Here is a 15,136-nt window from a genome sequence, read left to right as displayed (position 1 = left end):
CAATTAGCATCTAGAAATGACCGCAGGACAGCCTTGCCTAAAATAAAGGTCCACAGTGCTGCACAGGCTGAGCATCTGCAGCGTGTGTTCAACATAAACACACAAGCAAACCAACTAATTAGTCTGTTTAGCATGTATTTGTGTGCATATATATTGTGTGAGTCATATTAATCAAATTGGTGTGGGTTTGTTAAGTCTACGTTGATTTTAATTTTAATAAAATTAGACAAGGAAAGAGGTGACAGGTCACAGGGTCTCAGTTTCCATCTGCTGTTACGTTGCCCACATTGCTGTGAGGAACTAGGCCCTGTTTTGAATCTGAAATGTGTCCCACAGGCACAGGTTTTGAGTGTTCGCTTCTGGGGGGGGTCCTCCAGTTTCTGTAGGCTATGGAATCTTTAGGAGATAGTGCCTAGCTTGTAGAAGTGTGTCAGCTAGGGAAAGGCCTTTGAAGGCTGTAACTGGCCTCCCGGTTCCAGGTGTGGTGTGCTCTGGCTGACTATGACACAAGGAGCCTTCTCCATATGTCCCTGTTGCCATGAACTCTGGTGTGACTTCATGACATCATGGACTGGGACCCTCTGAAATTATGAGTCGAAATACATCATCCCTCCTTTGTTTATAACAGGTATTGGGTCACAGTGATACACAAGTTACTAACACAGAAGGGAGTAGATTCCTGAAGCCATGGATAGTACCCAACCACGTGCTGGCTAAGGCTGCATTCTGCTTTTTGTGGATTTGGACCAGCAACCCAGTGAAAGCTGCTGTCCTTCCTCGAGCGAAATCCAAGCTTTCTCTTCCTGAGCTGTGAAGTGTCTAAGACTTCTCCTTTTAAATAGTCCAAAACATCTCAGATGGCCAAGTGGTCATTGTCAAAAGAAGATGTCCTCATGTTCAAGCAGAGTTCCCCCAAAGGGAGCTCACAGATACCAGGTCAGGATCCTCATGTGCCTCTGGGAGAGTGCCTGTGCATGGGCAGGAGGGTAGGGGATGATGGGAAAGGTGTGAAGAGGGAGGAAGGGCGGACAGCACCTGTGAATGGTTCTTCTCTGTCAGCTTGGCTAGGTGAGAATCTAGGACACAAATCTCTGCGTGTGTCCGTGAGGGTGTTTACAGAAAGCACTGTCTGAGGAGGGGAGACCCACCCTCAATTCGGGTACCACCATCTCCTTGGCTGGACTCAGTTAAGAAAAGGAAAGCCAGCTGAGCTTTCCTGACTGTGAGTTCAATGTGAGCAGACTCTACAGTTAGCTGCCATGCCGTCTTTTTCTGTCAAGGTGGACAGCATTGTCTTAGACGCAGACCAGAATAAGCCCCTCCTTTCTGCTACTTCTTGCTGGTTGTTGTAACAGTTAGGAAGAGTAACCAATGGAACACTGAGGGATTGTCATTTTTCTGATTTCTCCTATGAGAAAGGCACTCATGCAGGGGACCGCTGGCTGATAGCTCTCACAGAGGACAAAGGATGAAAAGAGAGAGGGCCTGGTCCTGCTTTCTTAGTAACAGTGCTGGTGCTGATAGATGGCAGCTCAAGAAGAGGATGGGTGTATGGATACTGAATCAGCAGGGTGTGCTTATAGCCTCTCTTCCGCATGACCTACCTAAGTCCTGCTTATCCCACTACTGTCTTCAGACTTAAGCTTCGACACCATGGATGGTGTTGGGCCTCGACTCATTACCTCAATGCCATGTGAAAACGCCCAATGACAAGTCCATGTGAAGAAGAGTGTGTCCTAGTGATGACTGTCCCTCCAGTGGAGTGATCACAGGGGCAGGTGAGGGGGTGCGGGGTGGGCATTCTTTTAGTGTGGCTCTACTTGCTTGGCAGAATGCTACTGCTATACCTATTGACCCGGGGATTAGGGATAAGAGAATTCCTGCTAGGCTTTGGGTAACAGAAATTCTATGTGCTGCACCTACCCATCTAGTTGGACCTTTTAGAACAGTATTACATTTCCTGATATTTGGATTTGTTGCTGGTTCTTCAAGGAAAATACTGAATTTGGTCCTCAAATCTTATTTCAAAAAGAAGAAACATGGTAAAATGGCTTGGCTTATCTATCTATCTATCTATCTATCTATCTATCTGTCTATGTGTTTTCCTTCAGAGACAGTCTCAGTGTTTTCCTTCAGAGACAGTTTGTTGACTGCCTCACATGGTTTCAGGTTTAGGTACAATCACTGAGGCCACCAGGGACTCTGTCACTGGACCTTTCAATTTCCGTTTTATGTCCATGTCTCTTTGCCTGAGGGAGTGCTACAAAACACATTGAATTTGAAAAAAAAATAAGAGCACAGATGCGCTCCTAAGATTTCCCAGCCTTGGTGACTTGAGAACACACGGGAGAGTACTGCTATGAAGTGGAGGGTATCTTGGGGGTGTGATGAGTGTGTGGGGGACAGAGGTGGTGGCTTATGAAAGAGGATGCAACAGCCATGACATCTTTGGGAGACAGCTGATAGCCAATCCAGAGTGCCAAGGCCCCGCAGCTGATCTATTCCTGTCAACAACACTGCTGACTGGCAGCCATTGTGTGGTTACCAAGAGGAGGCGAAACAACGTGGGGGAAGCCATCTTGAGGAGGCGGCTGATGATAGAGGCAGCATTCTAGGAGTCAGAACTGACGTTGTGAAGGAATGACTGGTGAGGAGCCGAAAGGGGATACCGTGGAGGAAGCATCAAACCTGCAGCAGCACACTTGCTGTGAGGAGATGGTGAGGCAGAGGTAGACAACTTGGGCTCCCCCTGTCCTTTATGACCTAGGAAGCTGTAGCAAGGGAATTTTTGCCATCTGTAAAATAGAGCCAGTGATGGTCCTCACCCTCCATACCACACAAGGGTGCATCGTGACAATATTGTGTGAGTTAAATGAAAGCATTAAAGTCCCACAACATAGAAGTTGGTCAATTGACCCTGGGACAGATTTCATTGAAGGTAAAAATAGGTGAGCATAAAAGGGAAAATAGAGACAAGGTGAACTGTCAAAATGAGCAAGAGGGGCCAGAGAACCAAATGCAGGGTTAGCAAAGAACCAAAGTTCCAAATGCAATGGTGCTAACAGAGGTGCAGGACTTGTGTGAAATGGCAGCATTACAATGGCAAGCAACATGGAACCTGCAGCAGTACACTTGCTGTGAGGAGATGGTGTGCCTGCTACTGTGTGATGGGAGGCAGACAGACAGGACGGGTCATTAGGGAAACCACAGGGTAGATGAGGGAAAATCACATGACAGTCTCTTTACTAAGTGACCTGGCCTAGATGCCAACTGTCTCTTGAAAGCGCATATATTCAAGACTTGTTCTTCAGTTGATAGTGCTATTATGAAGTAGTGAAAACTTCAGTGTGTAGGACTTAACAGAAGGAAGTTAGGCAATTGAAGGCCTGCCCATGAAGCAATATTGAGACCCCATCCTTCTCTAGCCTCACTGCTTCCTGCCTGCAAAGAGATGAGCCTCACTGTTCCGTCGCTTGGCCTCTGCCATGTGCTCTGTCTTGCCGCAGGTCCAAGAATAACAGATCAAACTGGCCAGGAGCATGAACCACTGAAATTATGAGTCAAACAGGTTTTTTTTTTAGTTTATCACTTCAGGCATCTGTCTCAACAATGGAAAACGGGCTGATACAGTATGGCTGAAGGGAGAGGCAGACCTTGCCGAATGATGAGACAGGTGAGCTCTCTGAAGGCTGCATTTGAAGGCTTGCCTTATTTGATATTTAGAATAGATGAGAGCTTTACTCAAAATAGTAATCCAGAGAGGAATGCTCCTTTGTTTTTTCCCCAAGAATGACAATATTCACTTACTTTTTCTGACTCTAATGATTTTGTCCCAACTGAATGTTGGAGCAAATGTAAGAAAGAACATAGAAATAGTTCCACCTCTAGCCAAAGAGAAGCGTCGGTGATATGATGTACCAAGAGGTGAAGGGAAAGGCTGGGGAAGGAGGTGACAACATGGATGGCCTCTCAGGAAAAGAGCTGGTCAAAGCGGGATGATCGTGCTTGATTTAAGGGGTGAAGTTGAGCGGCAGAGGACAATGGAGGCTGAAAGGGCTCTGCAGAGTAGCTCTTTTGTTCATGGGCAAGATGTTGTTGCTGAAGGGTTCAAGGGGAGTGGGAGGGCAGGGGAGAAGCAGGAGGGATGATGGATTGCCGATGAACCTATGAAGAATGAGGCAAAGCAGCATGAAACCATTTGTTTGGGCTTTATAGATTTTCTAATAAAAACGTCAAGGTTTTCCACACCATTTTGAAAATGTCATCAAATGCAAAGCAGTTCTCCTTGTGCTGGTGACAAAGGCTGCATTTCCAACGGTAAATTCCAGCTTGAGATGTAATAACAAACCTTGTCGGGTTTTCCCCAGCTCAAACTAGGGGTCAGGTTTGGTCCAAGACCCTTCAAGATGACTTTTGACCCTTCACAGTAACTGAAACCTCCCAATAGAACCAGAACTTTCTTTGCTATAGAGCACAGGGAGAATGATCAAGGTTTAAGGTCTAGCTGGATGGAAACATCTTGAAAGGCAGGGATTACGCTTCTGAGCCATATTTGGGGGGTGGTGGAATATTTCTGCGATACCAGCTTCCTGAAGTAACCTACAGTAACCTGTGGCCAGTTTTGCACACTTCCTCAAAGTTACTTTCCTAATTATTGTAGTCTTCACTCACATGCCAGTCCAGCTCAAAACCTCCTGCAGCTTTTCTTTACCTTGGTTTTCCTTGTCCCCTTTTTCTTCAACCCAAGAAGTCCCAAATGCTACCATCTCAAAACAGAATTCCCCTTGGAATGAGGGAGATGCTTGATATCATTTCTCCACACTTCACTCAGCTCCAGTGGACGCACCTTCACAGAACATCTTAAAGCACAAGTGAAATTCCGTACACTTGGTCTTCACTTGGCTTTCCTAAGACTTAAAGACAAAGATTCACAAACCAAAACCAAATATACACTATGGTTCTCCAATAACTGCATCAACTATCAGTTTTTCAGAGCTCAACTGATGTTTGTTAAATTTTAATTATAAAGATATCACCTCTATTGCAGGGTAATGTCCCATTACAAGAACAGGTCATTCATCCTTTCATTTTAAATTAAGTGCCAGTTCAGTTGCCTGGGTGTCCATACCCTCATTTCTTCACAGTTACCCCTGCCCCTTTTAATTCCTTCTCATGTAGCCCAGGCTTGTCTCCAACTCATAGTATAACCAAGGATGATCTTAAACTCCTGATCCTTCTGTTAGATCTCTGCACCCAAATGGACTAACACACCCAAATGCTGCTTAGTTTTGGCAAGTTAGTTACATGGAACCCATGCTTGTTCAAGGTCAACCAGTTTCTTCCCCAGTCCTGAACTCTAACATCCAGCTTCTCACTATAATATCTTTGCTATATCTTTACCTATAGGAATTCTGCCATCCCTTCAAGGTTTATCTCAGTAGCCATGTCTTCCAGATAGTCATTTCTGGTTGCCTTAGTCTGTCAACCATGATTTTGCCTTTCTTTGGACCCTTTGATTTCTCAATGGAAATCAAACCAGTGTGCCCTTAGCCACTCCACTCTAACACGTATGTATTCCAGGTTCTGCCTTCTGGTCTAATAGAAAGTATATAGTCTCTGTAGACTAGAGACTGATGCCTTATACATTTTTGAAACCCCTGCAGTAGTACATGGATCTAGAGAGGAAAGGCAGTGAGGGTCACTCACGCTCATCAGGAAGGCAGCACCAATGCAATGGTCATGTGACCATCTGCTCCTCTGGAGCCACCCTCAGGATAATGTTGTAAGAATTTTGTTTTATACAGAAACAAAACTTTAAGAAGTTTTGTCTAGCAGCTTCCTACCACAATTTTGTGTCATTTTGGAATAATTGTAATGATGATTGGCAATGGCTCAATTTATTAGACAACCACATTGGATAAGCTATCCCTGTATTTACTAGTAGATAACAAGAATCCTGAACACATCTGTCTCTGTAGAAGGGAGTGTTGCTTGTCATTTGGGCAACTTGATCAAATATTAAGACTGTTTTAGGTATAAACCAGAAGGCAATCTTTTTATGTCCATCCATCCTGTTATGGTGAAAGTCTTGCCCCAGCCACTGGCATCCATATACCCAAGAGTATATGGATGTTATGGTGGAAGTTCCACCCAAGCCCCCTCCCCTACCTCCCTCCAAACCCTGCTGCATCTCAGAAAGCCTGCCAAATGATGACCCCTCCCCCAGAGATGCCCACAACCACTTCCACAGGGTATTTAAACTGCCCCCCCCAAAATAGACTCATAGTTTTCTAGTCTCTCTTTCCTGTCTCCCCTCTGGTGGGGCTGGAAGTCCATCAGGGAGAATTGTATCCACTCAACGTGGGCTCTTTCTAATTTGGTTTGATTTGGATTGCTACATTGATGTAGAGGCTTATTGGGTGCAGAAATTTTTCATATCCATCCATCCACCTATCCATTCATTAATTCATTAAACAGATTTCAAGTACCTGCCACATAACAGGAGAATCCAGAAGTATGTAAAATAGTACCTGCTTTCATACACAAGCCAGGACATGTAATACTCTGTCAGTTGTCTGTGTCCGTGGGATCCTCATCTGCTTAGTCAACCACCTTCAGAAAATACTCCAGAAAGAATGGTATGCATGCAAATATCATACAGCTGTTCTTGTTGTCACTCTCCAGACGATACTCTGCAACAACTATTTACACAGTGATTGCCTTAGGTGGCTATAAGTCATCTAGAAGAGGCTTGAAGATACGTGAGGATGTGCATTGGCTATAGGACGAGACTAAGAATTTTATATAATGGATCCGACAGTGGATTTTGGCTTCCCCTGGGATTCCTGGAACCAACCTACAGATACTAAGAGACAACTGTATATATACACTATTGAGTAGTTCTAAAGAAAAGACAGATGAGAGGACCAAAAGCCACATACTGTTGTTTGAAACAGACTGGTCTATCAAAAGAAGCCACCTCTAGTAGGAAATTATTTAAGTGCAGATTATCGTGTCAATGGGGCAGCTCCGTGGTACCTGAAGTGAGTTGAGGCAGACAAATATGCCAGGTGTGTGACTTTGGCAGGACAAGATAATAGATGCTTGGAGTCTTAGGTTCCACAGTTTAAATTATACTAATGAGGCCTACCTATGAAGTGCTTATGTAGATTAGCTTCAGCAACAGAAATCAAGTGTTCAGCATGTGGGTGGTTGTCACAAACAGGCCTTTTCTTCAAGTAGCCTAGGTGGGCAGCCTGGGAACACCTTCTGTATTATTTTTGTAAACCTTCAGTCTTTCTGTGTTTCTTTTCAGATCTGAATATGGGGCAAACAATCTTTGTTCCCTCCTCAAAAACCACCGCCACCACTGCTATCACCGTCTCCACCACCAAAACTACCACTATACCATCGCCACACCACCACCACTATTACCATAACCATCCCTACCACCAATACTGCCGTCACCACCACCAGCAACAACAGAAGAAGTAGGAGGCCGGTGAGAATCATTGTGCCAGCCCTTTAGATTTTGGTCTGAAGGAAGCCAGAGCGCTAACAAGGCCAGTGCTCACCGCAGAGACAGCAGAAGACTCTGGCTTTGAAGAGTGGTGCTTGGGCCCCTGGGACAGACTGGCGAGCGCGCCAGGAAACTTGGAAGAGAGCCAGTTCAAAGTTGGGTTGGCTGAATGTGACTGACAAGAAGCAACAAAACATTGACACAAACAGGAAGCTGGTGAAGCAGTGTGGCCTTGCAGATCACAAGAACCAGGCTTCTGATGGGCTGGGGGTGGACTGGGGCTGGGACCAGGAGTATACAAATGACACAGCCTTCATAGGAAGAACGTTCTCTGCTTGGGACTCTAAATCAATGCTGCTATTGAAGCTTTTTTTTTTACCTTTTTTTTTTTCTGAAAGGGAAAATGGAAACCTGCCTATGTACAACTCCCTTCCCCCACCCCAGCCTCTGTTGGGGAAGGGGTTTCCCACCTCTGTCTCCCTGTCCCTCTCAGGCATCCACTGGTAATTAGTGGGCTCTCACTTTATTTCCAGACTTGCTATTACCCAGCTGATTCCACAGAGAACTGCCCAGTAGAAGCATCTACAGGTGATTGACTACCAGCGACAACAGGATTTTCGCTCAAAATCATATGGGGAGATTGCAGATTGATTCATGGGTTGGAGCACCGAGTCACTCAAACTCTGTCCTGTCTCCCGAGTTCCATCTCGGGTCCCCTGTCAGTCTCAGAAATGGATAGAACAGCCTAAAACCATCGAATAGAATTATGTTGGCATTCGCCTTTCTAATTCTTGCATACAGGTGCTAATATGTCAAGAGGACCCAGGCAAAGGAACAACAGGGTGGTTTTATTTAGTATTTTGACAAGCAAATGCCTGAATACCGGAGAGCGCATGAGCTTTACAGCAGCAGGGGAAAGCGGGGGAGGGGGAACCCCCAATGACGCCTGCCTTCAATTCCAGTAGCCCTGTACAGCGCTAAAAGGAAACTGCTAACAAAAAGGTTACTCAATGGTTCTCCAAATAAACCCAAAGGTAGCAAGTGTGGACCGAGCAGATGACGTCAGGGGACTGAGCGCCACTTTGGAAAAGTGCCGAGATGTTTTAAAACAGCGCCTTCTTATTAACCCAAGCACAATGCTGAAAGTCCTTTAAAATAAAACCCCCAGATGCCACCTGCATCTGACATGGCAGCAGGATGAATGCCAGGACGTCCACTGATACTGGAAATGCTCTTAAGGAACAGCCTCGACTGATTGTTCTGGCACAAACAAATCACAAACTAATTTATGTATTCCTGCAGCTGCAGCCCAGCCGAGGCGGGCGGAGGAATCGGACCAATTCACAGTTGACTAGTGCTGCCTCGTTCTTTGCAGATTTTGGCATTTAACTATAATTAAGATTTATTGTTCACTAGCTTGCAGGTCAGGGCAAGCATGACAATATGGGTAACTTTTCTGTTTACTAGTGAAATGTCTGGTAGGAGGAAGCTCCAACCCTCCCAGGCAGCATCTGACATGAATAAAGAGTGCGTCTCCACTCCAGGACCCTCGCATTACCGATTTTAATCAGACGTGTGGAGTCACTCTAAGGGAGGGCAGGGACAGATCGGAAGCAGCCAGTGAACTGTGCTGTCGCGTTTGCACCAGAAGGGTATGGGCCAGAAGCCAAATCAATTATTGCTGATCTTTCTGGATTTGGGCAGAGGACTGTCGACTTGATGTGGGAGGGAGAGAGCCCTTGATGCTGACAAAGGTTATGCAGAAACCAGAACCTGTGGGTTTTTGCTACCCCTCCCTGCCGCCCAGACAAGGGCAGTTCTTCATGCCACTCCACTCTCAAGGATGCCCTTGGATTAAATCTGATGGCCCGAGGCGGAGGGCGGTGAGGGTTAGCAGTCCACAGCCACTCACCCGCTCTCGTCGTTTGTCGGCTGAGATCCTGCGCAGGTGACGGAGGACACTCAGTGGGCATGAGCACACAGACTGAAGCAGGCAGAGGAAGGAGGCGGCAGAGCCTCGCTGCTTTCCAGAAAGCAGAAATGCTAAGGCAGATAAGCTTCTATTTCTCCCATCTATAATTTATTGTCATTGTTGTTTGGCCTGCTCAGTACATTTTTCCTTGACTATATAAATCAGAAAAGCATCTCTCACGTGGACCAGAGATGTGGACTCAGAGTGTTCTCCTGTCACCTTCCAGAAAAGGAAGGGGAAAAAAATCTTTGACTTTTTTTTGGAGCGGTGGGGGTAGTAATGCTGAATATAGAATGTAATTTTACTTGATAATATAAAAATCTTTTTGTATCTCATCTCATTTTATAACAGGTTTAAAATGGGGATTTGAAAAAGCCACACAACACTTTGGGTGGAAAATGAAGAGTCAAATAACTCAGAAAATGCAGTGTCCCTGCACACTGCCTGTTGGTAGTCCAGCTACCAGTTGGTGGGAGCCAAGGAGACTTCTACTCTGTGTGATTCGGATCACTGGGGTTGCCTGATCTCAAACATACTTGTTTCCCTCTTTACCAGAAAAAGATTTGGGGGTTTTAAGAAATGAAGAGCAGTTTTGTTTTGACATTTAAGAGAGGCTGTGAAACCAGCATTTTTCCTGAAGTTGAAACGGATGTGTAATTTATGTTAGTAGTGGACAGACATGAACTCTGAACATGGATTTAAAAGAAAAGCCCTCAACCATTTTTAACAGCGGAAGGGTTCTAATCTTGTGGGATCCGGTTCAATTATGGTGTTGCTGAATCATGGAAGAGGAAAACGTAGCTGTGGGAAGTAGCGTCTAATGTTTCTATTTAGGTGTTGGCAGTATTTTTAACCTTATTTTAAAGGGTGAATTCTCAGTTCCACCAAAGTCAGTCTTTAGTGTAATGTTCAGATCAGGACAGTTCAAATGAGCTTTGCCCCATCCGAAGGTGCAAGCCAGTGTCACAGAGGGCAAACCTGACCCATATGCAAGCCTCATTTACCAAGCCCTGGGACTTTGAACTTGGTAACGCTGTGCAAGGTCATTTCCAGTGAACACAAACAGTCACCACACAGCTCTCTCACAGTGCTGATACAAGCAAAACACATTTATAAACACACGCCTCTGCCACCATGGATGCCGCTGCATGGGAAGGACATGTAGGACACTGAAGCCATTTAATGAACGGGACATTGTAGGTCTGCTGCTCTTAGGTGCATGAGCAGGGAGGAGGGGAACTGCCCATGCTCAGAACAGGTGGGCAGCCGGAGGAAAATCACTCTGCTCTCAGCTGGGGAGGGCTTTGTGGGGGAAGCCGGATTTCAGGAGCTGCTGGAATGATTGCAGGAGACAGCTTGACAGGATGGGATGGGGCAGGCGTCCAAGCACAGGGACTCCTGCCCAGGAACGGGGGAAATCTTGAAGGAGGGAATATGTGCTCAGTTGAAAGGGCAGGGGGAACAGTTCCAAGGATGAAAGAAGATGAACAGGTGACTTGGATGCTTGGATGGAGGAGGTCCTTTTCCACTCATACGCTGTTACTTTTGGTCCTGAGCATTTGAACTTGACATTGAGAGAGCAGTATGGGAGGCTGGGGGTGTAGCATGGTGGTAGGGTTTGTTTAGCATGCACAAGGTGCTGGGTTTGATCTATAGAATGGCATAAAGAAAAGCAATACAGAGTTAGGATGTTACTCAGTGAGAGAGTACCTATTAGCATAGGTTCTACCCCCAGTATAACATGGAAGGAAGGAGTGAGGGAAGGGAGGAAGAGGAGGAGGAGGAGGAATGGGAGAAGGAAGGAAAGAAGGAAAGGAAGGAAGGAAGGAAGGGCAGGTTCTTATACTGCTTAAAAACAAGAGACAATTGGGCTGGAGAGATGGCCCAGCAGTTAAGGGCTAGGCTCACAATCAAAAACATAAAAATAAGAGACAATTGAGCAGATACCTCAAGTTGCCAGAGTAAGGATCAAAATGGGAAATTATTCCACAGTTTGAAACGTAAAACAAGAAAAATCAAAGCAGTAGAAAGAATTGGGAAGGAAAAACAGATTTCAGAGATCTCGAGTTCTTATTATCTATATTACTAGGCCACCCTCCAGAAAAGCGGCAAGAATATTTATTTCTGTTAACTGTTTGCTGAGAAACTGACTATGTTTCCCAAACTCTCCTATGTTACTCATATTTCTGTTACTATCATGAAATGCTTGAGTGAACTGAGAAAAAGGTTTATTTTGCCTTGCAGTTCTACAATTCCAATTCCACCCAGGTGGTACACTCCCATAGGTTTGGATCTCTGGCAAGGGGAACACATTATGTGCACTGTAAACATTATTTCAGGAGAGCATTGCCATTATATCATTGTCTTAGGGTTACATTGTTGTGGAGAGACACCATGATTGTGGCAACTCTTATAAAAGAAAGCATTTAATTGGGGTTTGTTTACAGTTTCAGAGGTTTAGTCCATTGTCATCATGTCAGGGAGCATGACACACACAGGCAGACATGGTGCTGGAGAGTAGTTGAGAACTCCACATTCCAACTGATAGGCAGCAGGAAGATAGATAGCCACTGGGCCAGGCTTGGGTTTCTGAAACCTCAAAGACCACCTCCAGTGACACACTGCCTACAAGAAAGCCGCGCCTCCTAATCCTTCTAAGCTTTCAAATCCATGAGCCTATAGGAGCCATCCCCATTCAATCACCACAACCATGAAGCCCTGTGCCTCCCAGTAACTAGCTAGGGTTCTCCAAAACATTCTGGGGACCATCCACCTTGAACTAAGACCCTCCTACTCAGTCTATTCATACTTGTGATGAAGTTATCCATACTTGTGATGTCATAGATCAAGAACTGGTCCCTTGCTTTGGTCTTCCCTGCCTGGTTGTGATGGCAAACATTTCTCTATATCTCTATTCTCTCTGTAACTGAATGAGATGTATCTCATCTGTCTCAACCACCTATACCTACTCTGAGAGTGGCCTGTTCAAACTCTGCCCACTTTTTTGGCTTCTTGCTATTTTGTGAAAGTTCTTTGTATATTAAGGAAATATGTCTCTTTGGTTCAAGGTAGCCATACTTGTCTGTACCCTTGTCAGTATTCAGTTGGAATGATTTTCTTAATTTGCCAAGTTAACAATCTAGAATGGTTCTTTTGCTATTTTTTTGCTCAATTATACTTGTTTATTAATGAAGCTGAAGGCATTCCTACTTTTGAAAGTATCCTGCTGTCTACTTTTGGAGTGTGTGAACATTGCTCTTTGCCATCCATCCATCCATCCATCCATCCATCCATCCATCCATCCATCCATCCATTCATCCATAGAGTCAATCCTAGTCTCTATTACTTGTTTTAATATTTTGTCATGCAAATCTTGGTATTTACTGTCCCAAGCTTTGAGTGTGCTTTCCTGTCTGCCTTTCAGTGAAACTGCTGACACCATGAGTGGCCTTCTGAGTCTTGTCATTCTTCACTCTACCCCTCTGTTCCCTGTGCCGTGACATCATCTATATGAAGACTATGACTTGGCTGTGCTTCTCTAGTGTCTCCCACAATTCATCTAGGGCCCAGCACAGTTTAGGAGGCACTTCACACTTGGTAGGCAGAAATTCAGTTTAAAGTCCCTAATATTTGTTTTGCAATTTTCTTTAGACATCTTGTCTCCATGTGACTGTGATTACCAGAGACCCAGCACTTAAGAAGATGCACAGAAGGTTCTCCCTTTGGCTTTTTCAGTTGTGACTTGTCTAAGGATCATTTTCACTTGGAGCTTTTACTATCTAGCCTCACACCCATGCAGGTAGCCAGTGTGTCCAGACACAGATGCCCTGCAGTAAAGGGAGCCAATGTTGGGTCAGGACTGCTAGGGACTGGGTGAGTCTCACCCAGAGAGGCTGGGCCTGGACATCCAAGGGTACCTGCCCTCAGGAAGGCAGAAGGATCATGGCCCTCCCCTTCTTGTTTCCGCTCTCTCTTCTTGGAATTCTCTTTTCCTTTCTCGAGAGTCTCACCACCCATGTACTTTTCCCTTGTAGTTTTCCTCCTTCTTGATCTCTCCCCGCTTCCCATATGCTTTCCCAATCTCTTAGCATCCTAGCGAGTTTACAGCATAAAAGAATTGGGTTTCATTTTTACAGATGAAATGTATAGTGTTAGCAAATGAGCCATAATGAAGTGGTCCAGTGAGGAAACGGTGGGAATGGGCTTCCAACGCTGCTCTCTTGATGGCAGGCTCTGCACCCGAGGGCCCCGTGTTCATGAGCTCTAAGGGGTTGCAGATTCAGAGGGGAGAGGTGCAGGACTCGTGACCAGAGTTGGCACTATTCGCCCCTCAGGTCCTCGGGGGCCAACCCCACGCCACCTGCAGCACTTTGCTGTCACCTGCCGTCATTCTGCTTGTTTTTCAGTCCTTAACACTGTAGGTCTGCTGCGTCCTGCCCACATCCAGGGAGGCATTGTTACTTTGCACACAAAACATGTCCGGCTCTCCCTGGAAGATAGGCTGTCTGCAGAGACTTCCTGCATACTGCTGTGCTCATCGGTGGCTCGGGGATTCTTGTAAACTGCAGTCACAGAGGGCGGCCCTTCCTGCCAGGGGGAACCGTGTCCTCTCCCTGACCTCTGTCTTATTATCCCTTGTTGTCCATCTTAGAGTCCTTCCCCCACTGCACTGAGGCCCTTGTCCTACCCACATCAGGTCACCTCAGGTGCAGGAGAGAAACTGTGTCGTTTGGAGGTGACAAGGGACACACTGACATTGCAGAGTGGGCCATCATCCTGGCTCTGTGTTCACTGGCCACCCGGATTCTTTTCCAGGGACAATGAAGGCCACGACTTGAGTCACTAAATTCTAAAACAGCTGTTTTACCAACACTCAAAGGCGGAGACAGCCGTCAGTTCCCTGCTTCTGTTAGAAAACCTTTTTGGAGTGACAGGATTCTTCAGTTGGAGCTGCAATGCTGCAGGAATTGCATTTCAGACCATCCTGGCTTCTGCCCCTGCTTCCCCAGTTCCAAGCTGCCTTTTGCCTCTAGCACAGAAATCTCTGTGGCTCTCTTCTTGAACCCTGTCTCTCCTGACCCTTTGGTCATTCTCTTTTTGGGGCTTTAAGAGGGGGCAGAAACTGAAAGGCATATTCAAACCCTGCTTTTTGAGTGGGGCAAAACCTTTCTCATGAAGAACTAGAAGAACAGACATTAATAGCTTGGAAAACAATGGTAATATTTAATTAACCTTTGGAAATGGCTGATCTGCACATCTGTACGAGTCAGCTCATCCTCAAAACAGAAGCACTGTGTGTGCCCAGGCCAAGATCAACACTGAGCCATGCATTTCCTCCACGGGGATTTCACAAGGGGGAAAAAGTACGAATATATCCCCCTTGCCTCCTCCTCCTAAGTCAGTTGTTTTACTTTTAAAAATTCATGTGATCCAGCTGCCCCATCAGGGTTGAACATGGCCTGCCGTGCTGCACATCTGAGGACCCTAGGTTGAAGGCTGACTCCTTTCCCTGTCATTGTAGCAGACAGGCTAGGGGCCTCCTGGGGGATGGAAGGTCAGTTCTGATGACAGCAGAAATCAGCTCCATGTGCACAGAGTTATCCCAACACGACACGCATTCACAGGACACGGGGAATTAGACTCAT

Source organism: Mesocricetus auratus, unplaced genomic scaffold (genome assembly GCF_017639785.1).
Source record: "Mesocricetus auratus isolate SY011 unplaced genomic scaffold, BCM_Maur_2.0 Super-Scaffold_6730, whole genome shotgun sequence".
Lineage (NCBI taxonomy): Eukaryota > Metazoa > Chordata > Mammalia > Rodentia > Cricetidae > Mesocricetus > Mesocricetus auratus.
The sequence above is the reverse complement of the archived record's forward strand: the minus strand, read 5'-3'. Positions refer to the sequence as shown.